Below are 25,737 nucleotides of genomic sequence, written 5' to 3' on the forward strand. Positions count from 1 at the left end.
ATAAATTTACTACTTGACGAGATAACGTCAAAAGGTATTAAACATGGAAAGTGACACAGAGCCAATTAAAAAAAACTGTAACAACATACAAATAAGAGAAATCAATGAATACATGGATATATTAAGTCAGGACTGTGGGCCAGATGTTAGTTGATTTTCAGGGCTTTCAACACATTGAATAGTTCTGGTGCTAAGATACGACCTCAAACGAACAAGGTTAGGAAGAAAATTAATGCATTGCAAATGAACTGTGGAACTTTCACGACCTGATGAACTGTGAACCACCTGGGGACTGGACACAGAAGAGACAGAGCCACGCCCTCTAACCAGGGATGAAGTCGCACATGCCATAAGCGATCTAAAGAATAATGAGGCAACTGGAGAAGATGGTGTAGCAGCCGAGATGATAAAGTGGGGAGGCAACAAAGCAACAGACAACATGACCAACATAATCAACCAGGTCTGGAGAACAGAGACGTTGCCAGAAAGTTGGAAGAATCCAATAGTAGTATCAATACATGAGAAGGGGGACAATAGAGATGCAAACAACTACAGAGGAATACCGCAACTAGAGGTCGGATACAAGGTGCTGCCAAAACTATTGCTCAAGAGAGTAGCAGAACAGGTAGAAAGTACAGATGGCGACTACCAAGCGGAATTCAGGAAGGGAAGAGGTTGTATAGAACGGATGTTTATCCTGAAGCAATTGATAGAGCATTGGGCCTAAATAAACAGTAATAACCTTAGTGGACTTCACAAAGGCATATGAATCCATCTACAGACACTCTTGTTAGGATCCTGAAGAACAGAGGACTTGATGGAAGTACACAAGAACTCATAATAGAAAATCTGAGAGACACAAAAGCAAGGGTGAGATTCATAGGAGCACTGTCAGAAGAATTTGAGATCAAGACTGATTTTAAACAGTGAGATGAATTGTTACCATTGTTGTTGAGTATAGCACTGGATTAAGTGATCAGGCAGTGGAGAGCAATAAACGATGAAATGGGAACACCGAAGACCCATGTGGGGGACAATAAGGACAACAGGGCTCAAGTGGACTGCCTAGCCTTTGCAGACGACATAGCAATAGTAAGTGAGACGGAAGAAGACGCAAAGACGCAGCTCGACAACTTAAGTAAGTTACCCAGGAAGATGGGACTGAGGATCGCCCATAACAAGACAAAGAAATTAAATACCACTGCAGACTAGGAAGCACCGGAAGGCACTGTGCAAATGGTGGACAAATTTATATACCTGGGAGAAATTATGACAGGAAGGAACTGGAGCAAGGTGGGCATAACAGAGACGATAAATAAGATGAGGTCTGCCTTCAGTGTGACGAGACGGATATACCATAAAAAGATTATATCCTCAGAGGCAAAGATAAACCACTACAAGGCAACGGCGAGGAATGCAGTATTATATGCTGCTGAGACGATGAAGCTATGAAGAAATGGGGCAGAACTACTAGAGAAAGAAGAGAGAAAAATACTGAGAAAATACTAGGTTCCAAAAGAGGTGGAGAGACGTGGATGCGACGGCATAGGGAGGATTTGTACCGGAACATGACAACAATATCCGGGGAAATCAGACTCAAAAGGACAAGGTTTACTGGACATGAAGTTAGGATGAGTATGGACAGAATGACGAAGAGAGTTTGGGAAACAACAGGGAGGACAAGACAGGAACCAAGTGGGTTGGTGAACTACGGAAGGACTGGTTGAAACTGGGGATCAAGGTCGAGGGAAAGGAAAATTGGAGGAACAAAAATACAACGACCAATATGCCGGAGATCAACGACAGAGAAGAATACAAGAAAAGATTACAATATCACCAGTGGAGCCGACAGTAGAAAAGGACACTGAAGATCTCGGAAGAAGAACGGGAGAGAAGAAGAGAAAGAATGAAGAGGCTCTGGAAGAAGAAGAGGAAAATGCAGTCCACAAAAGAGCCACCAGTAGTCCTACGGAGGCCGTAACGCAAGAAAAAGAAGAAGCAGAAGAAGAACTGTCGTAAGTCTGCAGTTAACGATGAGAGGATACGAAATGAGAAGGTATGGAAGCAAACGGAGAAAACGTGCTCCAACTATAGAGAGTATAGCGCTTCAGTGGCATTGAGCCGTGGTAAAATTTAAAAAATTGCTGTTTTGAAGAGCGCGCCGCCGCGCGTTGTGTGAAGCAGTCGCCCTCCGTTTCTGGCAGTGGCGCCGCTGTGGCAATCGCAGCTTTGGTGTCTCCCTCTGGTGGGAAAGGGAAAAGGTTGACTGTTCACTAGCATTTAAGGGGCGCGATGAGCTCGCCAGTTGGTCAGTCTGGGTGGGTCTGGAGTCAGTCAGAGGTTAGTCTCTCGTCCCAAGCTTGCTAGTCTGTCTCTCGTCCGAATATGTGGTGCAGTAAGAGAACCCAACGAGTGGTCGCCCGGTCGGGGGCTGAGTTCCTGCATCTGAGTCGGCACGTTAGCCCGCCAGTCTGCTCGAGTTGCTCAGGCAACGGTCATTGGCCGTTGGATCGATCGGTTGGTCGGTCGCGCACTGAGACAGAAGATGACTTGTCCGCCTTCAGCGTCGGCGCATGTGAGGTCGCCACGTGAGTCCAGTGGGCCGTGCCGTATAGCGAGGGTTAGTGGCTTCGCGGCCGACACGAGGTCAACAGGAGTCAACCCACGACATCGGTCTGGCCGATGCGAGCTGCGACACCGATAGACGGGAGATCGGCGTGCTTTCCTGCATCAGATGGAAGCGGCTGGCAGCGGACGGTTTGGGAGAGCGTTTTGGGGACGCTGCGCCAGGTCTACGCCAGAAATCGCAGTTTATTAGAAGTTAAGTGATTGGTGATACGTTGTTTCATTGACTTGTTATATTCTACTTGTTTTCTTGGTGAGGTCACCAGCCGCTTTGTTTTGGGGTCGCCCAACCATTCTTCTCCGTTTGCCTACCCGCGGGAAGGTGGTTATTTATGAATTGGGGTGGTCTGTTTTTCCCTTGTGGAGTAGGGGCGGGTTAGAGCAACCTGCGGTTCGGGTTGTTCGGTAATCTCCCTATCAATCTGCCGTGCGTTAATAGCTGTCTCTGTCATGTTTGTCGGATTTGGTGTGTTAACGAATTTATTGCTTGAAGTGTAACGGCCTAGTTCCTGAAATATGTTTTTACCTTGCCTATCATCTTGAGAGGCGGTATATGTGTACTGTAGAGCATGTTAACTTATAATGTTACTTAAAATCCGTCTTGATTGCAAATTTTTTATTATTCATATGACCGGTTTCCGTTCATTCAGAACCATCTTCAGATCTAACTTTCACAGCTACGTCACAGATGTGACGTAGCATGTGAAAGTTGCTGGATTTCGACGGGTTACTCCTGTAACTGAAATATCAGATCTGAAGATGGTTCTGAATGAACCGAAACCGGTCATATGAATAATAAAAAATTTGCAATCAAGACGGATTTTAAGTAACATCATAAAATCAATGATTGCTGTTATCCCATAAGACATTATGTCTGTTTTTGCAAAGCATGTTAACTTGTTTGGCCAACCTTGTATAATTTTATATAAGATTGCATTTCATGGGCTTTTATTTAAATGGTCATTTTAGTATATAAAGTTGCCAGCCTTCCACCGTAAGACTTTTCTTAGAAGTCAAAATGAAGTTGCACCTTCGTTGGCAAGTTAATCTTTTAATTTTAGTGTTTTTTTCCATTTCCATCCCTCTTACGGGGTCCATATTTTGTGTGCTTGTGTGAATTGTTAAAACTTTTACTTTAAGGTGATCTGGTGTGTTGCAGATTTGCACCTGTGTAGTCTTTCAGATGTCGTTGTAAGCGGTCGTGACTACGGCCGTGTCAAAAGGGAGCGGCAAGGTTCTCAGCCCGAAAGCTCATACACTCAAAAATTTCTTTCTTTCTGCCTCTGAATAAATTGTAACTTGATATTTAGAAGGTGCTTTCTGCATATAATTTTAAATCTATTTCTTAAAAAAAAAAAGACTTTATGAAAAAAATTCCCATTTGTTAAAAGCCATTTCATTTTGATTTCATAAGTTACTCCTTGGCAACTACTTCCACGCTCACATAGTGTGATTAAATGTGTTAATGTTCTTGATGAATCACTAGTAAATAAAGTGAATTCTTAAAACAAGTTTTGAAAGTAAATTCACGGTTCACGCATGGGTACGTACAGAGAATGCCCAACAACAAGTGGCCAAGGAAAATTCTAATTCTACAGACGCCCGAAAGAAGAAGGAGAGGAAAGCCATCGGTAAAACGGGAAAAATTCATACAGAATGCAATGGAAGACAGAAATGTAAGACCAAATAACTGGAACAAATGAGGCATTTTGAAGTCGGAACGGTTAAGGTGAAACGTCGAAGAAGAGGAAGTTATCGAAATTGTAACTTGATATTTAGAGGGTGCTTTCTGCTTGTAATTTTAAATGTGTTTCTTAAAAAAAAAAGACTTTATGAATAAAATTCCCATTTGTTAAAAGCCATTTCATTTTGATTTCATAAGTTACTCCCTGGCAACTACTTCCACGCTCACATAGTGTGATTAAATGTGTTAATGTTATTTCCCGCTACAGCAGTATACTTACAAGCTGTTGAACTAGAAACAGAGTGAGCGCTCTCCTGTCCCCAAGGTGAATAGAATAAATCGGTTTCATGTAATAGGGATGTTGAATGCGTGCATAACGTACGACGACGAAAATATATATTCACACATTTTACCGCTGTAAGATCGTACTTGCGTGACGTACGGGATACTTCCCCTGAAAAATCGTGTAACACCTGATCGCTTGGTAACGTACCGTTTCTTGTCTGTTCCTGTGTTTTTTTCCTTCTTGCATGATCGGTTTTATTCTTTTTGCATGGTCGGTTTACGGTATACTGAGGACAGTTTTTTGCTCACATTTCTAATTGGGCCCTATTGTCCTTGCTTAAAGGCTGATGAATTATGTTTGACTGAAAGCCCCTTCCAGCAACTGGTGAAAATAAACTTTGGAATAGCCTTGCAATAAGGTGCTCTTTGCTGAAAAGTCCTTAACAGCATGAGCAACAAACGTAAAGTGGGGGAATGTGATACTGTTGTTGCTGATCTGTGGGAACATTTAAACTCAGCGGACCCCATGGTGCTGTTCGAGAGGAGCAGGCTATGTGCCAGTACCGGATTTCACCCTCTCCTTTTTCTCAACATCATCCAACACATGCGTAACATCGCACTACACTCACACCGATTAGTCACCTACACTTAAACAATAAATAATGATCAGAATTTACGACGGAGAAGGACTGAAACATTTTTCCAATTCCTGCCCTTCGGGGTCTCCCCACCAATTATACCATAGGACTTTTTTTTTTAACCTGTGTCAGTTTTAACCATGTGTCGCGGATCAGAGCGAGGTTGGTGACAGTTATTTACGATTATTTTACGAGTGGAACAGTGCAGTTACGTCAACAGAAGTTTTCTTGTAAATCTGCGCACCAGCGCGGCGCATAATTTCTCTCTCGCTGAGGGCGTGTGCATCCAGGCAGCAGCCGCGAGTGAGTCACCGAGCGACGGAACGGAAGGTTCTAGAACGGGCATTTAAATTTGTTTCCTTGTTAAGGATGCACCATCACTACCTTGACTCGCAATGTACAGTCCCCAACACGGCTACCACAACCACCAAAGGGAACCACAATTAAGCAACCAATTATTCACGTTGCATCGATTACAGTGTACCGCAGCCAAGTATAGGCCGGCCACTATGCAACATATGGGACTTAGCTGGGTACTCGATTCTTCTGATTGCTCCCTGTCAGCAGTCCAACCAGGACTAAAATGACCACACTGGAGGCTGATGTTCCCGTCCGGCTGTCTTAATTTAGATTTTCCAAGGATTAGAATAGATCGGTTAAGGCAAATATCGGAACGGTTCCTTTGGAAAGGATGCGGTCAAAGTGCTTCGACATCGTCGCCTTCTTCGGTCACTAATGAAGTAGACATCGACGGTTGACTAACATCTTACATTCCGTCCATGTTTTTCCTAGTCTGGGTGTAGTGCAACTTCAGGAGTTCACGAAAATTAGCCCCATTTACTTATTTCCATAACTAGTCCCGGATGTTTCGAAAAGTTTCAGCCTATTTAACAAGGCTTTAAATCTCCTACATGAATGAAGATTGAAGCTCTGAGTGATTCTCAACTTACAGATTGAAACGAGAAGTTTATCTTGGCAGCACTTGTGTGAGTTTTGTTGGTAGGGGCCTCCGATGTGGTGCTAGCTTCTTCGCTTGCTGGATATGTTGTAGATCTGAGGTTTTCACCAGTACTGTGAAAACTTGCTGAAAATTCTGTTTCTTTACCAGACGGACCACCAAGCAGTCGGCAACTGCCTCAACATGGATCAGTCGTAATGGGAATATGTATCTCGCGTTGCGTCATCGGCCTCTAAGTCTAACGGTCCACTGAGAACGTATATGTCCGAGTGACAGGTTGACCATAAGGTTATACGACCTCAGCCGACCGATGAAGTCCGTGCGCTTCATCTGAATAACATCCACATCAAGACTAGCTGCCAGACGGACGTGAGGCAACTGAAGAACTGCCCAGCGCCTCATCCCCATTTCTTCTTTGTATAAATTTGTTGTATTCTCTTCGAAAAAACTCCCTTAAATTATGCCATTTCTTCTTTATCACATCATCTGAAATAAAAGAAAATTAAAAACAAGAAATTTACAACAATACAAATAATATCTCATGATACATGAAGAACCACAGCAGCTGCTAAAGATCTTTTATTGAAAGGACGGGTTTAGCAATGTAAAGGATGAGCCAGACAATAAGGGATTTTACTTTATTATATGAGCCTCCAACCGGTAACTTCATTTTACCATTGCGGCCAAGCCATGGCCGGCAGTCTTAGCTGCCTGTAAATTCTTTCCTCCCACGGTCTAGTGACAGGAAGTCAGCACCGAGGAAGGGCACCTTGATCACGCGCCTCTCTCATGTGCTTACGAGGTAACGCCGTCCCAGGCGTCGCTTAGCAGGCAACGCTCTGGAAAGTTCCATGCCGCCCGCACGGTTTGCTCGGTCCTGACCAATCAGGGTGGAGGAAGCCGAGTGGTGCGTCGAATATACCCGGCCGCCCGTCGCCGGGCCCGCTCTCTTGTATTCTTGCTCACCCGCGAGTCGGATGCGCGCCCTGTAGCATTGAACATCTCCCGCTTCTCCCGGTGTTGCGGCACTGTGGACTTAGTTTTGGTAGACAACAACTTTCGGTAGCTTCGCGAACCATGTTCGCCAAATTTTAAGCTCTGGCTCACCCTCACCTCCCTAGGCCTATGTAGCCCCGTTCAACATGCTTTAGCCAATAAATGGCCTTTCTCTAAAAAAAAAATTTCCCTTATTGTCTGGCTCATCCTTTACATTCTCATCCTTTACAGCAAACTATAGCTGCATCCTCAGGTATACATAATCAAATCATATAAAATCCGTCCGTTTAACCTTAGTCTGGATTTTATCTGAATTGATTATGTAGAATTGAGGATGCATTTATAAGCTGCGAAACTGGTCGTTCCCATAAAGGATAATATAACAGCTGTTGATGTTCTTCATTTATCAAAATGTACTTCCACAGCTAAGGCTGCCTGGAGTAGAAAGCGTTTAGTATTACGTATAATAAACGTGACCCTGTCGAGAATAATATTATCCACTAGTAACAGTGTATTATATTCAACAGTCATGCCATTATTGTTGAGATTTTTGGTTCTGCGACGGACTGTATCGCTGAAACAACGTAGTAATTGCACGGAGCACTTGGTCGTCACCTTTACGTGATGTTGACTAGCAGCAGGATCATCTTAAGATGACTAAGCCGGGAAAGCGTTACACATTGTTGTATGCCATTGTTTGCTTAAGGTATATGGCAACCGATTCTTCCAAAATATTGTGATATCTATTTAGAACATCAGACGTTACTGTTGATAGAATAGCGAAGGGAACATGCTAGGCAATTTTGGACGGTCTGCACGCTTTTTACGTACCTTTTCTCAAAGATGACGATGTCAAGTCACTAGTGAAAGGTTTTCGGGAAAATTGTGTGGGGTGCATAGTTGGCAAGCATGTGGGAATAAGGAATCCATGATCAGAAATTATTAGCATATATCCTTTGTCTGTTGGCTTACATGCTGTAGCTGGTCCTGAGCACAACTTTCTAGCTATACACATAGGGGAATATGGCAAATGGAGCGACGGTGGCGTAATCTCTCATTCGAGCCCTTGTAAGATACCTGAAGAGGAAGCGCTTGGTGGTGGAAAACGGTTCTTCCAGGAGGGAACAATATTGTATCTTACATTCTCTTGAGGGTTAAAGGCTGTCTCGTAAAAACCTACATGATGAGACGATTACCAGTCTCAACGCTTGGTCCAATGCGAAAAGTTTTCAAAAAGCGCCTCTCTTAGGTTCTAAAAGTGATAGAATTTGCGTTTGGAGTTATGACCTGTAAATAGAGATGGCTGCAAAGGAAAACTAAATTGAAAAACCTCTTAATGTTGATACTATAATGAAATGTATTTTCTTGTTATGCAACATCGTAATTGACAGGTACAGGAAAGAACCAGTAATTGTACTCTCTTGTCAGAAAATACAGTCGACAAAAAGATACGTTTCTGTTGACGAGAGCTATGGTGTCAATACAACGTACACCATCTGAGACACAATTATGACGTCCTCTTCCACAGAGAAGTGCTCGAATGAAACCGGTTTGTGTTCTTTACAGAAACCTCATTATATAAAGTGAATGTACGGCAGAAGGTGCTGTTTTCAATTTTGTTTTTAAATACAATTACGATAATTACAAGAATTGTTTTAAGCTGTCATTGAGTGACGCTGTACGTCTGTGTAGACTGTAGACACTAGTAAAAATGTGTCACGTATTCAATAAATCTGACAGCACAATGTTATGTTTTCTGCTAAGTTAAAATTAGCTTTTTCACTTACCTTCTATTTCGTGTCCTCTGCAACTTTTACTCACAGTTTCCTCTTTAACTACCGACGGTCATACGTCGCATCTTGCACATTGCACAATGGCTTGTTCTCATTCACGAAAAATATAACCTCAATAATTAAGTAAGAAACAAACCCTGATTAAGACAACAACAGGCGGTCGCTTGCAGTGTGTACGTCCGACTACCTCCTACTAATCCCATTTCACTGGGACCCGTACGCCAGCAGTTGGTGTACTGTCACACGCGGCCGATTTGGTCGTGTACAGTGGACACGTGCGAGTGACGCTACATGCCTTGAGATTAGCCTGTACTGTCCGACCGCATACGGCCGTCCGTCTAGTCGGGCAATTACGCTTCCAGTAGACGCCCAGCTTAAGGCCAGCTTATCTAGCGGCACGTGGTTCTTTATTCATAAGATTTTCGATTTTAAGGAAGATTCCGTCAATGCGATTCTCTTCTCGATAACTTTGTGTGAGGTGCGATGCCGCACACCAACAGCAGTGAACGCAGTGACTCGAGACTTGTCCATAAAAGCGTGTGACGGATGTAACCATTTTGAATGATAAATTAAAAGGATATATACAGGGGTATATCATAGTTAATAGGGTAAACGCATACAATTGAAAGTACACGATACTAGAAACAAAAAGTCTCGGAAAACATAGGGTCAAAAATGCGTACCTTAAGAGCTACTAGTAATGTCCAGCAAACATGTGTTCTGAAACGCATACCTAAAAAGTTACGATCACTTGATCTAATTAGATGAGTTGTGTTTCAAAGAAGCAAAGATGAATAAATGCCCATAGCTCTTAAGGAATGCATTTTAGAGGCAATGTTTACTGGACACTTTTTATGCCAGACTCAACACTGGTAAGATGACAGGATCAAAGCCTATTGATATGCATACTGAAATTTTCCTCTCCGGGATATTGTTGCTAGCACTGGTCAGGATGTGTTCATTGTCAGGTGAATGTGGAATGACTGGGTTCAGGAGAGCCACATTCAATTCCTGACAGGATGTCAACAGCTCTACATAACTAGAGCCTGAGAGGACAGGCATACTGTTCGCTGGGCTACGTAGCATTGTACAACCACGTCATGTATCGAGGTTAGTCCGAAAATGGACTTCGGTAGAGCAAGGTAAATAACCACATGTGTGGTGTGATGACGTCTGGAGCACCGCGCACTGACAGCACGGCGATCATTGTTCAAGCCTGCTTGATGCAGCAGTTGAGAAAGACGTATTGACAGCGGTGCCCCCAATGACAATGCTGCAAACGGGGACGGCATCAGGTTACGTTATCTGAAAAGTCTTGTTCTATGTATGGTATATGATATGCTTCTGTGGAGACTTCGAGGAGAACGTCAGGCAGCAGTAGCCGACCGAGACAGATGCAGCAACAAGGAAGTAACCGCTTCTGTGACATTCACGAGTTCCTAACCAGGAGCGAATTTTATTGTATCATATGTGTGCTTTAATAGTTTAGTTTCTTGAGTTTCTGCGTGTAAATTTAATATCTAATAGCCACTGTTGTCGCGTTCTCGTTTGCGCCGGAAAGTAAACCGATCTTGTGACATATTACAAGTTCCTAATCAAGGGCAAATTATTTAGTTTCACCTGAGAGCTTCGGTAGCTAGGTTTTTTGATATCTGCGTATTACTAGACACAGTTCGTGCGTTTTCGTCAGGTTCTACAGTAGAGTTGCGCAGCACGTGCCGATAGTCCGTTTATCTGCATAATTTAGTTTTCCACGGTCTTCAGTATGGACAGGGACTGCGAGTGTTGTGTGTGGATGCGAGCCGAGTTTTTGACACTTCGCTCTCAGATTCAGGCTGTGATCGCTTCGGTTACACAGTCTGAAGCTGCATTGGATGGACACCACTGTTGTGGGCACGCCGTGGGGATCCAACGGACGTCCAGCAAATCAAGAGTTCTCAGATCGGTGCTCACCGGTGGCCAACCCAGTTACTGCTCGCATTAAGGCTGACCCCCCATCATTGGTCGAGTGGGAGGTTGCCCCGAGGCGAAACAGGCGGCGAAAGACTTCCCAGGCGACCGCACGTAAGGCCTACCCGGTTTGTCTGACAAACAAGTTCCAGGTGCTGTCTGTGGCTGACGCTATCGCTGAGCCATATGTTATCGCCTGTCCTGTTTCAGAGGAAACCACTCAGCCTGCAAGATCCGGGTAGTCGCATAGGGTGGGATTATTGGTAGTTGGGAGCTCAAACGTTAGGCGCGTTATGGGATCGTTTAGGGACTTGGCTGACAAAAAGGGTAAGAAAACCAATGTGCACTCCTTGTGCATAACGGGTGGATTCTTTCCAGATGTGGAAAGGGTCCTCCTGAATGCCATGAAGAGCACAGGGTGAAGTCAACTGCAGGTGGTTGCTCACGTCGGTACCATGATATGTATCACTTTGGCTCAGAAGAGATTCTCTCTGGTTTCGAGCGGCTAACAGAAGTGGTAAAAGCTGCCAGTCTTGCTTGCAAGATGAAAACAGAGCTAACCATTAGCAGCATAGTCGACAGGACCGACTGCGGTCCTCTGGTACAAAGCCAAGTGGAGTATCTAAGTCAAAGGCTCAGACGGTCCGGCGAACGTGTAGGCTGCTGATTCCTCGACTTGCGCCAAAAGGTGGTTGGGTTTCGGGTTCCGGGGTCAGGTGTCCATTATACGCAGGAGGTGGCTACACGTGTAGCAGGGGCTGTGTGGCGTGGACTGGGCGGTGTTTTAGGTTAGAGGGTCTCGGGAAAAAAGATGAAGGGCTTCAGTCACAAAGGGTGCAGGCTGAGCACAGGAAGAACGCACGTACAGGAACCATCGGCATAACAGCTGTAAATTGTCGTAGCTGTATTGGGAAAGTACCAGAGCTCCAAGCGCTAATAGAAAGCACTGATGCTCAAATTGTTATAGGCACTGAAAGCTGGCTAAAGTTGGATATAAGATCAGCCGAGATTTTTGCGAAGAACCTAACGGTGTTCCGAAAGGATAGGCTAAACACTGTTGGTGGTAGCGGGTTTGTTGCTGTAAGAAGTAGTTTTACTTGTCGCGAAATTGAAGTAGATACGTCACGCGAGTTAGGATGGGCAGGGGTCATTGTTGGCAACTGGAATAATAATATTTGGATCCTTTTACTGACCTCCCCATTCAGATGAACCCGTCTCATACGATAATAGTTGGTGATGACTTTAATTTGCCCTCGATATGTTGGCGAAAATACACTCCTGGAAATTGAAATAAGAACACCGTGAATTCATTGTCCCAGGAAAGGGAAACTTTATTGACACATTCCTGGGGTCAGATACATCACATGATCACACTGACAGAACCACAGGCACATAGACACAGGCAACAGAGCATGCACAATGTCGGCACTAGTACAGTGTATATCCACCTTTCGCACCAATGTAGGCTGCTATTCTCCCATGGAGACGATCGTAGACATGCTGGATGTAGTCCTGTGGAACGGCTTGCCATGCCATTTCCACCTGGCGCCTCAGTTGGACCAGCGTTCGTGCTGGACGTGCAGACCGCGTGAGACGACGCTTCATCCAGTCCCAAACATGCTCAATGGGGGACAGATCCGGAGATCTTGCTGGCCAGGGTAGTTGACTTACACCTTCTAGAGCACGTTGGGTGGCACGGGATACATGCGGACGTGCATTGTCCTGTTGGAACAGCAAGTTCCCTTGCTGGTCTAGGAATGGTAGAACGATGGGTTCGATGACGGTTTGGATGTACCGTGCACTATTCAGTGTCCCCTCGACGATCATCAGTGGTGTACGGCCAGTGTAGGAGATCGCTCCCCACACCATGATGCCGGGTGTTGGCCCTGTGTGCCTCGGTCGTATGTAGTCCTGATTGTGGCGCTCACCTGCACGGCGCCAAACACGCATACGACCATCATTGGCACCAAGGCAGAAGCGACTCTCATCGCTGAAGACGACACGTCTCCATTCGTCCCTCCATTCACGCCTGTCGCGACACCACTGGAGGCGGGCTGCACGATGTTGGGGCGTGAGCGGAAGACGGCCTAACGGTGTGCGGGACCGTAGCCCAGCTTCATGGAGACGGTTGCGAATGGTCCTCGCCGATACCCCAGGAGCAACAGTGTCCCTAATTTGCTGGGAAGTGGCGGTGCGGTCCCCTACGGCACTGCGTAGGATCCTACGGTCTTGGCGTGCATCCGTGCGTCGCTGCGGTCCGGTCCCAGGTCGACGGGCACGTGCACCTTCCGCCGACCACTGGCGACAACATCGATGTACTGTGGAGACCTCACGCCCCACGTGTTGAGCAATTCGGCGGTACGTCCACCCGGCCTCCCGCATGCCCACTATACGCCCTCGCTCAAAGTCCGTCAACTGCACATACGGTTCACGTCCACGCTGTCGCGGCATGCTACCAGTGTTAAAGACTGCGATGGAGCTCCGTATGTCACGGCAAACTGGCTGACACTGACGGCGGCGGTGCACAAATGCTGCGCAGCTAGCGCCATTCGACGGCCAACACCGCGGTTCCTGGTGTGTCCGCTGTGCCGTGCGTGTGATCATTGCTTGTACAGCCCTCTCGCAGTGTACGGAGCAAGTATGGTGGGTCTGACACACCGGTGTCAATGTGTTCTTTTTTCCTTTTCCAGGAGTGTATATGTGTAATTCCGGAAGTATGCATAAAATATCATCTCAAATTGTGCTAAACGCATTCTCTGAAAATTATTTCGAGCAGTTAATTCATGAGCCCACGCGAATAGTAAACGGTTGTGAAAACACACTTGGCCCCTTAGCAACATATAATCCTGAGTTAATAACGAGCATCAATATCGATTCAGGGATTAGTGAACACAGGGTTGTCGTAGCGAGATTGAATATTGTAATCTCCAAATCCTCGATAAGTATTAGAAAAACATACGTATTCAAAAAAGCAGATAAAATTCACTTGACGCCTTCCTCAGAGACAATCTCCACTCTTCCTAATTAATAATATTAGTGTCGACCATATGTGGCTTGGATTCAAAGAAATAGTATCAGCAGCAATTGAGAGATTCATACCAAATAAATTAACAAACGACGGAGCTGATCCTCCTTGGTACACAAAATGAGTCAGAACACTGTTGCAGAAACAACGAAACAAACATGCCAAATCTAAACAGACGCAAAATCCCCAAGATTCGTCATCTTTTACAGAAGCTCGAAATTAAGCGCGGATTTCAATGCGAGATGCCTGTAACAGTTTCCACAACGAAACTTTGTCTCGAAACCTGGCAGAAAATCCAAAGAGATTCTGGTCGTAGGTGAAGTATGTTAGCGGTAAGAAACAATCAATGCCTTTTCAGCGCGATAGCAATGGAGATACTATCGAAGACAGTGCTGCCAGAGCAGAGGCACTAAACACAGCCTTCCGAAATGCCTTAACAAAAGAAGACGAAGTAAATGTTTCAGAATTCGAATCGAGAACAGCTGCCAACAAGAGTAACGTAGAAGTAAATGTCCTCGGAGGAGTGAAGCAACTTAAATCACTTAATAAAATCAAGTCTTCTGGTCCAGACTGTATACCAATTAGGTTCCTTTCGGAGTATGCTGATGCATTAGCTCCATACTTAACAATCATACACAACCGTTTGTTCGACGAAAGTTCCGTACCCAGAGACTGCAAAGTTGCACAGATCACACCAATAATCAAGAAAGGTAGTAGGAGTAATCCAGTAAATTACAGACCCTTATCGTTAACGTCGATATGCAGCAGAATTTTAGAACATATATTGTGTTCGAACATTATGAACTACCTCGAAGAAAACGGTCTATTGACACACAGTCAACAAGGATTTAGAAAACATCGTTCCTGTGAAACACAACTAACTCTTTATTGACATGAAGTGTTGAGTGCTATTGACAAGATATTTCAGATCGATTCCGTATTTCTGGATTTCCGGAAGGCTTTTGACACGGTACCACACAAGCAGCTCGTAGTGAAATTGCGTGCTTATGGAATATCGTCTCAGTTATGTGAGTGGATTTGTGATTTCCTGTCAGAGAGGTCACAGTACGTAGTAACTGATGGTAAGTCATCGAGTAAAACAGAAGTGATTTCAGGTGTTCCCCAAGGTAGTGTTATAGGCCCTTTCCTGTTCTTTATCTATATAAACGATTTGGGTGACAACCTGTGCAGCCGTCTTCGGTTGTTTGCAGATGATACTGTCATTTATCAACTAATAAAGTCATTAGAAGATCAAAACAAACTGCAAAACTATTTAGAAGAAATATTGGAACGGTGCGAAAAGCGGCAGTTGATCCTAAATAACGAAAAGAGTGAGGTCATCCACATGAAGTGCTAAAGGGAACTCGTTAAACTTCGGTTACACGATAAATCAGTCTAGTCTAAAAGCCGTAAATTCAACTAAATACTTAGGTATTACAATTACGAACAACTTAAATTGGAAGGAACACATAGAAAATGTTGTGGGGAAGGCTAACTAAAGACTGCGTTTTATTGGTAGGACACTTAGAAAATGTAACATACTACTAAGGAGACTGCCTACACTACGCTTGTCCGTCCTCTTTTTGAATACTGCTGCGCGGTGTGGGATCCTTACCAGATAGGACTGACGGAGTACGTCGAAAAAGTTCAAAGATAGGGAGCACGCTTTGTATTATCGTGAAATATAGGAGAGAGTGTCACAGAAATGATACAGGATTTGGGCTGGAACTCATTAAAAGAAAGGCGTTTTTCGTTTGTATGGAACCTTCTCTCGAAATTCCAATCACCAACTTGCTCCTCCGAATGCGAAAACATTTTGTTGACACCGACCTAAATAGGGAGGAACGATCACCACGATAAAGTAAGGGAAATCAGAGCTCGTACGGAAAGATATAGGTGTTCATTCTTTCCGCATGCTGTACGAGACTGGAATAATAGAGAATTGTGAAGGTGGTTCGATGAACCCTCTGCCAGGGACTTAAATGTGACTTGCAGAGAATCCATGTAGATGTAGATGTAGGACTGCTGTTTTCAAATTGTATTCGTTATCTTCATAGTTGCCCAGTATCTGAAGGCGTGGATACACAACATAGTCACTTCCGGCTTGCACAGAGGTACTTTCCACAGCAAGTCTTACATTACACATAAAAAGCCAAATTATTTTGTGACATAAGCACTAGATCAAAGTGCAAGAAGATACACTGAATACTTTCTTAGACAACTACAAGTTTGTAACAAGGAACAGAGCACAAATAATATCACAGCACCAACTGCTTCCAAAAAATGACTGGTAGATGTGCACTTGAGGTTGAGAGAGCTTTCATACACCTTGTTTATACAGATGGAACAATCGGTATAGAGGGATTGTAACGACGAGATATAAGAGAAGAAATATCACCACATATGATTTAATAGTAGAAAGACCGTGAAATCTGGAGAGACATGGTGACAAGAAGAAATTGTCCCACTTCCACTAGTTCTGTGTTCACGAGGAACCAGAAACTTTTTTAATTTCTAAATATGGTACTCTCTCCCAGTACATTTACATTGCAAGTTAAGTGTGTGGGAATCGTAAACAAGTTTGATTGCAGTGTAAAATTGTATGATTACCGAAACAAAAGGGGATACACGGGAATCGCATACTGACGTTAGTACACAAGCAATTATACTCTTGCTATTAAGTTGATCTGCATTAGTTTGCATTTTGAGTAACACCATGCATACAAAAAAAAATTATATCTACGCAGCCCTTGGCCTGGGGTATCCAAATCACAGCAGATGTGGACAAAAAATAGTGCAATACATCCAAACTTACAAGATATGGCCGAAAGTGTTTTCCCCGGATGTCTCTACTCATTGGAGTTTGCTACCGACATACATTATCCACTCTACTAGGTTTGACATCTGGGGATCTAATGCAAAATATTAACCCCATCTACAATTTTTATTATCTGACATGGAAATCGATTACAGAAATTCGTGGTCGTATTTTCGACAGATCGATTTATAAACACTCATCGCAGAGTGCTCTTGGCACAAACACTCTGATTTTTACGACATTCGTACCCACACTGCTACAAATTTTAATACTTCCTTCAGCCAACATCATTATCCTAGGTAAAGGTGAGGCTCTATATGTCACAGGAATATCAACTGTTTATAATTAATATTTCTGTTATTTTGGGGACATCGATGTTCAGTTGTTTGTTTTATAGACGATACACTCTGAGTTATTAGGGTTTGATTATGCCTAGCAAGTTCTCGTAGTGACTTTCATTAACTATAACTGTTCATGTGTTGTTGATATTGCGGTAACTCATACACGTTACCGCGTTACTAAGCGTCCCCATCTCAGGCTGCGACTCATCCAGCAGTGGCTGTGGCCATAGAACCGTCGGCCACATGAAATAGGCACATTCGACATGTGGTCATGCAAACAGTGTCACACCATTACTGTATTCTGTCTCATCAAGCTACTTCATCAAGTCTCATCAGCTAGCCATACCGTCCGTTCCAGAATCGGGTGCTAGGAACTGCACCTGCTTCCATGTAGCCTGTCTGTGACACGCATGCGCGCGTCGATGCTCTCAGCGTGCCAACTGGGGCCCATTTCAACTACGGCCGCACGCCGATCTCCTCGCATCACTTCGCTAGGATCGTGTTCTTGTACCCTGTGCTACGACTATCTTGGATAGTCTACACTACAATCTTGGATCTATCCATGGATCAATGTTTGCCAGTTCTTGTACTTTTGGTGTTACTAAATAAGTCTTGCCATTGCAGGTGGTTTCACTGTGTACTAGTCGCAACAGATATAGGCATCAGACCAGTCAATTTTCCTCTAATAATATTCCGAACATTATTTTACCTGTATGCTGATACGATTGTACATGGTGTTCCACATATCTGATGAGCGCCTGCCCTGGGTGCTGCAGGCCAGCCACGGAAGCCACGCCTGCCGGGCGAATGGGTCCCGCGGGGACGCACTAGCCCCCCCCCCCCCCTCACCCCTTTTTGTGTGGGTTTCAGCCCGAAGGCAGCACAGACATACTAGCCCTGTCGGCCATTCGAGCAGTGAGACAGGCGTCACGAGTGTTGTTAACAGTGAATGCAACAATGGCAAAAGCGTATTATTCAATTCCACAATCAGTGTTTATTTACGATTCATGCGTGTATACAGAGTCCGTTGGTAGTGGTCGGAGATTGTTTGAACAGTAGTTTCCAGGTGTTCGAGTTCCAAGTCATGAAGTAGTTACAAATTGGTGAACAAATTTCATAAAACGGGAAGTGTTCACGACAAGAACCGTAAACGACGACGTGCAGTGCTCACAGATGCTCATCTCGATGACATTGCGTATCGTCTGGAAAATTCGCCTAAAAAAGTGTCTTAGATGTCTTTTGCAGCAAACACAAATATCATACACCTCTGTACAATGAGGTAAGAAGCTGCTTGGGCTTAGGCCCCATAAAGTAACAGTAGTACCAGAAATTCGACCTAGTGATGCTACGCACAGGTTTAAGTTTTGCGAATAAGTTTTAAGACAAGTGCATGACAGTGAATTGGATCCTTACCTCATTCTGTTTACAGACGATGCTTGATTCCATTTACACGGGTATGTTAGTTCCCGAAAATTTCGACACTGGAACGAAAAAAGACATGTTGTGCTACATGAGGAACCCCTTCATGATCAGAAAATAAGGGTGTGCTGTGCTGTTACTGGTGACAGAGTAATAGCCCCAATATTTTTTATGACAGGTTACTATAAATTAATCAATATCTTAATTAATTCAATATCTCAGAGAGGAGTACAGCATGTGATTTATAATTTCTTGAGTAGATCTCAGAAATGCGTGGAAAATAATGGCAGGCGGTACCCTCATCTCCTTGTGTGACATGGGTGAGTAAGAAATTTATTTCCTTGTATTTCAAATGTAGTCATGTCCTACCGCAGCAGTAGATGGGGGAGACGGCATCTGATAGACGGGCAACGGAGGGCTCGCTGCTCACTGCTCGGCATCTACTACGCCGCACAGGCGGTCATCAGATACATGGAACACCCAGTACTATTATCATGTGAGTTCAAATGGTTCAAATGGCTCTGAGCACTATGGGACATAGCTTCTGAGGTAATCAGTCCCCTAGAACTTAGAAGTGCTTAAACCTGACTAACCTAAGGACATCACACATATCCATGCCCGAGGCAGGATTCGAACCTGCGACCGTAGCGGTCGCGCGGTTCCAGACTGTAGCGTCTAGAACCGCCGGTTATCATGTAAGTACTAGATTTAATTAAGAAATTTACACTGTATGTAGGAAAATGTCCTTCGACACCCAAAATCTCCGTCACATTGGTTTCATTAATTTGTCGGCTTGTCATGTACGAAACATTAATTGTGTCTCTCTGTTTTCGGTCCGAGCAGTGTGTGGTGTCACCGCCAGGCACCACACTTGCTAGGTGGTAGCGTTTAAATCGGCCGCGGTCCGTTAGTATACGTCGGACCCGCGTGTCGCCACTATCAGTGATTGCAGACCAATCGCCGCCACACGGCAGGTCTAGAGAGACTTCCTAGCACTCGCCCCAGTTGTACAGCCGACTTTGCTAGCGATGGTTCACTGACAAATTACGCTCTCATTTGCCGAGACGATAGTTAGCACAGCCTTCAGCTACGTCATTTGCTACGACCTAGCAAGGCGCCTTTATCATTTGCTATTTATCTTGTGATGCATGTACCGTCAGACCGATGTTCACCAATTATGAATTAAAGTTAAGTATTCCAGTAGTTACTTACGTTCTTTGTTACTATAAACTCCCTTAACTGTTCCAGACCTGGCGCCAGCCTGCGTGAGCTTAAACGCGTGCCTTTCAGCTTACTCTCCTAGTGGCTTGGCTGTCTTGTCAAGTCACAACACAGTGAAAATTTACTTTAATCATTGAGAAACAGGATAGATGTCCAGGATGTGAAGACCTGTTGAAGTTTAGGCCTGTTTACGGTATAGCAATGGCTCGGAGATGGTAAGGGTAAGGAAGAATATCAGCTGTGTCCTTCCCAACGAAAAAATGTCTGCATTTTATTCTGCACTCTATTACGTAAATGGAAGGTAGAGGGGGAAGAAAGGAAAGGAAAGGGATACTACTGGCGATATTAGCTACATTAGGACTTTCTGTGGAATCAGTAACACCGAAGATGCAGATAAAACAGCTTCTGCATCATCCAAAATTTTCAGTGTTAGATATCTGTTGATAGCTTGTACTACACTCCTGGAAATGGAAAAAAGAACACATTGACACCGGTGTGTCAGACCCACCATACTTGCTCCGGACACTGCGAGAGGGCTGTACAAGCAATGATCACACGCACGGCACAGCGGACACACCAGGAACCGCGGTGTTGGCCGTCGAATGGCGCTAGCTGCGCAGCATTTGTGCACCGCCGCCGTCAGTGTCAGCCAGTTTGCCGTGGCATACGGAGCTCCATCGCAGTCTTTAACACTGGTAGCATGCCGCGACAGCGTGGACGTGAACCGTATGTGCAGTTGACGGACTTTGATCGAGGGCGTATAGTGGGCATGCGGGAGGCCGGGTGGACGTACCGCCGAATTGCTCAACACGTGGGGCGTGAGGTCTCCACAGTACATCGATGTTGTCGCCAGTGGTCGGCGGAAGGTGCACGTGCCAGTCGACCTGGGACTGGACCGCAGCGACGCACGGATGCACGCCAAGACCGTAGGATCCTACGCAGTGCCGTAGGGGACCGCACCGCCACTTCCCAGCAAATTAGGGACACTGTTGCTCCTGGGGTATCGGCGAGGACCATTCGCAACCGTCTCCATGAAGCTGGGCTACGGTCCCGCACACCGTTAGGCCGTCTTCCGCTCACGCCCCAACATCGTGCAGCCCGCCTCCAGTGGTGTCGCGACAGGCGTGAATGGAGGGACGAATGGAGACGTGTCGTCTTCAGCGATGAGAGTCGCTTCTGCCTTGGTGCCAATGATGGTCGTATGTGTGTTTGGCGCCGTGCAGGTGAGCGCCACAATCAGGACTGAATACGACCGAGGCACACAGGGCCAACACCCGGCATCATGGTGTGGGGAGCGATCTCCTACACTGGCCGTACACCACTGGTGATCGTCGAGGGGACACTGAATAGTGAACGGTACATCCAAACCGTCATCGAACCCATCGTTCTACCATTCCTAGACCGGCAAGGGAACTTGCTGTTCCAACAGGACAATGCACGTCCGCATGTATCCCGTGCCACCCAACGTGCTCTAGAAGGTGTAAGTCAACTATCCTGGCCAGCAAGATCTCCGGATCTGTCCCCCATTGAGCATGTTTGGGACTGGATGAAGCGTCGTCTCACGCGGTCTGCACGTCCAGCACGAACGCTGGTCCAACTGAGGCGCCAGGTGGAAATGGCATGGCAAGCCGTTCCACAGGACTACATCCAGCATGTCTACGATCGTCTCCATGGGAGAATAGCAGCCTGCATTGCTGCGAAAGGTGGATATACACTGTACTAGTGCCGACATTGTGCATGCTCTGTTGCCTGTGTCTATGTGCCTGTGGTTCTGTCAGTGTGATCATGTGATGTATCTGACCCCAGGAATGTGTCAATAAAGTTTCCCCTTCCTGGGACAATGAATTCACGGTGTTCTTATTTCAATTTCCAGGAGTGTATATTTCTAATCTGTAAGCTTTATAAAAGAAATTGTGTGTAATACGTAATCGATGTAACAGTGTATTTTTAATTGTGCTTAATTTATTGTAATTACAACGAAAATATTGTAAATTGCTGGGTAATAGCCAAGGGAACTTTATTTAAAGTATCGATAGTAACGACGAAACGGTAGTAGCTGTGCTGTCGTTTATCTTTGCGTATGTAGAGTGTCTGTCGCGTTGCGAGCAGGGAGGAATCAGTGCAGCTTGAGTTCTGAAAGATTGCGGAAGTGTTTGTTGGGCTCCCCCGCCGAAGTGTGTAGACGCGCCTGATTCGTTAACCCACGAGTATGGAGCGTACGGTAGGAGTGGACAGGCGGAGGAAGCTGCAATTCCAGCTATTGCTTGTCCCATAATAATCCGTCTCTCTGGAGACGACTCTGGGCTCTTCTCGAACAGAAGCAGCAGCAACAACGACAGCTCAGCATTGTCGTCGGCTACATTCTTTGTCGTATTGCGCGGCCCCTCCCGCCGGAGGTTCGAGTACTCCCTCGGTCATGGGTGCGTGTATTGTTCTTAGCATAAGTTAGTTTAAGTAGTGTGTAAGTCTAGGGACCGATGACCACAGCAGTTTGGTCCCTTAAGAATTCAAACACATTTGTGCATTTTGAACACCTGAGCTGTCATTGTCCTCAGACAATATTACCAAGCAGGGTCCCTTTACTTTCCGTGCAATCACCGAGTGTCGCAAGAATATGAAAACTGATTAACTATTTACTGTTAGTTTTGTGTGTTTGCTAACGACCACTTTAAGTCTAAATTTTCTTCCTCAGTAACTGTTCATTCTTGGACAGAGGCTACTTAAATAAGGTAAAATTTCGCTGGCAAATTAATAACGAAAGGTTCACCTCAAATTAAGACTGAGTAATTTCATTCATTCTTTATTTAGCTTAGCGAGTGGACCTCTGCTGGCTTAATATGTATTTCACTGCTGTTATTTTAAAAGTAAAATCAGTTGCTCATTTGCTTAACGAAAATTTGGTTCAATCTTTCAATAAGGAAAAGTAAATTGCTTCCCTTTTTCTAAATTTTGCATTGCGTTGCAATAAGGTTACTGAAAGTCGTTTTTTACGTAACAGAGTTTAAGTTAAGCCAGTCATTTATTTAACGAATAACTTCAATTAATTTTACTTTCAAAATTTAGTATTTCAGAATAAATAACTGCAAACTCAGTGCTTTCTGATTCACTTACTTTCTCGTGAACTGTTGTGCTGTGGAAATATATGACAAACTTCTGTTGCCACGCCAGTGATTATTTCCTTAAATGTCTTTGCCATTACCTGTCTCAAGATTCTGGAGATTCATTGCCCTAGCGGGCTGGCGGCCGTTTAATTATCTTCATTTCATCCAATCAGTGTTTTCTTGTGTTATCAGTGATTTTGGTAGTAAATATTACGTGGTACCCATTTTTCCCCCTGTGAGATTTGTGAGAGATTGCACTGAATTCTACGAATTTCAAAATTATCATCAATATTTAGCTTAAGTTTAGAATAGATTCCTCCTTCAGAGGAGTCTGTTGTACAACTAACCGGCGTTATTTTCCTTCGGTAACTATGGCCTTAATCACTGTAAAATTTCATTTGGCATATGCGATAATGTCAGTTATATCGCAATCCAGGAGGCCTATTAGGAAGGTTCTTGTGAAGGTATGTTCCAGACTGGGATTCGAACCAAGGAGCTCCTGCTTAGTAGGCAGTTGTGTTAACTACTGTGTAACCTGGACACAGTGTGAATTCCAGATGCGCTGAGTGCCTCGCCGCTTGACCGACCCACATTCCCATCTAGAGCCACCTCTTAACCCCATCCTCTGTCCATATCCTTCTTGATAGCTAGTTTTAGATTCCCGGTGTAGGTAGAATGTAAACATGCCTCTGTACTGATGGTCGTGGATTCATAGCCCATCGTGGCGTATCAGTCACATGCATGTGTGGTGTGTCTGCTCTTTCGGACACGTCGGAAGGAACAGATATACCAATTCACATAATATAGCACAGAATATCTACATTCGTCTTAGCTGATTTTGGGAAACGATGGAAAATGTGTTTATGGATGGCTGAACGAGGATTGGAACCCATGTCGACCTGAATATGAGTATACTGTCTAAAACACTGCAGCAAATTGGCCTTACTTATTCATAGTATGCCTTTCGACTCTAAAAGGTCACGAGCGAAACTAGCTGATGTGGTAACATTTTACAGAGGATATCCAATAACAATTTCAGTCAATACAAATCGACCGACAGCAAGAGTCACTGACAAAATGCACTGCTGTTCAAAATGTAGAAGTAAACGAAAGTCTCCATATGACGCTGAAGAAGGTACAGGAAAGGATGGAGGGCAGGATAAATTTCACCCAAGAGAAAATCAGTACACAGCAGTCTCCGAAACCTCTATAGTCAGTACTAAGAAAATTGGGAAGAAGTATCCCATAATAACAAAATAGTTAGTAGGCGAGGTGGTTATGCGTAGATGGACCTACCACCTACACATGAAGGTGAGGCACTAAAAGAAGTAGTTCTACAGTTGACCTCATTCCTGAGAAAAATCTGTATGTAAGGCAGTGTTTGATAATCGTTGAAAGACTCGTAGTTGTCTACCCAAAAAGTCCCAAAGTTGCTCCGTTGTTTTGGATATGGAGACTATGTTCGGTACATGAGGGTGACTTCAGTACAAAAACAACTACCGACGGTAGCAAACCTTAACTGTCGCTGTCGTTCGTGAATGCGAATATTCAAACAACTAGAACCGTGAAAGCTTGCACAACATTACTACATGTCTGTCATTTGTGCGTTAAAAGATACGAAATACAAAAGGCTGAGCCTTCATCATTATTCTGACATCAGTCTAGTCCCGTTTTTCCCTAAATACCGGTCTTGCTGAGAAGTGTTTACCCTTGGTCAGTCTGTCATCAGCTTTTGACGAATTTTTTCTGTTTGTCGGCACCGTTAACAAAGCCTGTCAACGCCGCTTTGTGACACTTTCAACACTGCTAAGACAGCAGTCTCACTACCTTCTCAAGGTCGTCCGGAGATTCAGCGATCGCAAATGAGGATTCTCTTCTTGTCCGTACTAGTTATCGTCCATGTTTCACTTCCATACGTGGCTACACTCCATACAAATACTTTCAGAAACGACTTCCTGACACTTAAATCTATACCCGATGTTAACAAATTTCTCTTCTTCAGAAACGCTTTCCTTGCCATTGCCAGTCTACATTTTATATCCTCTCTACTTCGACCTGCTATATTGTAGCTAAATGATAAAGGATCTTTCTCTCTATGTATTCGCAGCACGTTGCGTCTACATTGAGATTCAGTTGCCATTCCCTGCACCATGCGCCAATTCGTTGCAGATCCCCCTGCATTTCAGTACAATTTTCTATTGTTACAACCTCTTGATATACCACAGCATCATCCGCAGAAAGCCTCGGTGAACTTCCGATGTTATCCACAAGGTCGTTTATGTATATTGTGTATAGAAACGGTCCTACGACACTCCCCTGCGGCACACCTGAAATCACTCTTACTTCGGAAGACTTCTCTTCATTGAGACTGACATGCTGCGTTCTGTTATCCAGCCGTACTAGATTTGTCGGTCGAGGATTTATGGCGCTAACAGCCTGTTCGAGATGGTTCCACAGATGAGTTTGATGGCCTGGAGAGTGATGCCCTTCGCACCACACACTTACACTGCGAGCTGTGTGACATGTTGCAGTGTCTTGTTGGTAGGTGCTACGGTGTCAAGGAAAATCAGACTGCATGTCGCGGCTTGAAAAAGCATCCATGAATAGACGCAAACCTGTGCTGAACGACTGTGGCTTCCAGAATGACGACATCACCAAAGTAATGCCACGAAAACATTCCCCAGGCCATAACGCTCCCTTCTCCTGCCTGGACCTTTTGCTTTCAAGCGTTTCACGCAGCACACGCCAATGACCATCTTTGTGATGGGGCATGAGACGTGATACATCTGAGAAAGACCAGATTTCCCTCAGTGGACAAAAACTTGCGGTCTTGGAGAGCAACTTTCAGCCTCCATCGCTGATGAACAACAGTCAGCATAGGTA

Source organism: Schistocerca cancellata, chromosome 1, assembly GCF_023864275.1.
Source record: "Schistocerca cancellata isolate TAMUIC-IGC-003103 chromosome 1, iqSchCanc2.1, whole genome shotgun sequence".
NCBI classification, from domain to species: Eukaryota; Metazoa; Arthropoda; class Insecta; order Orthoptera; family Acrididae; genus Schistocerca; species Schistocerca cancellata.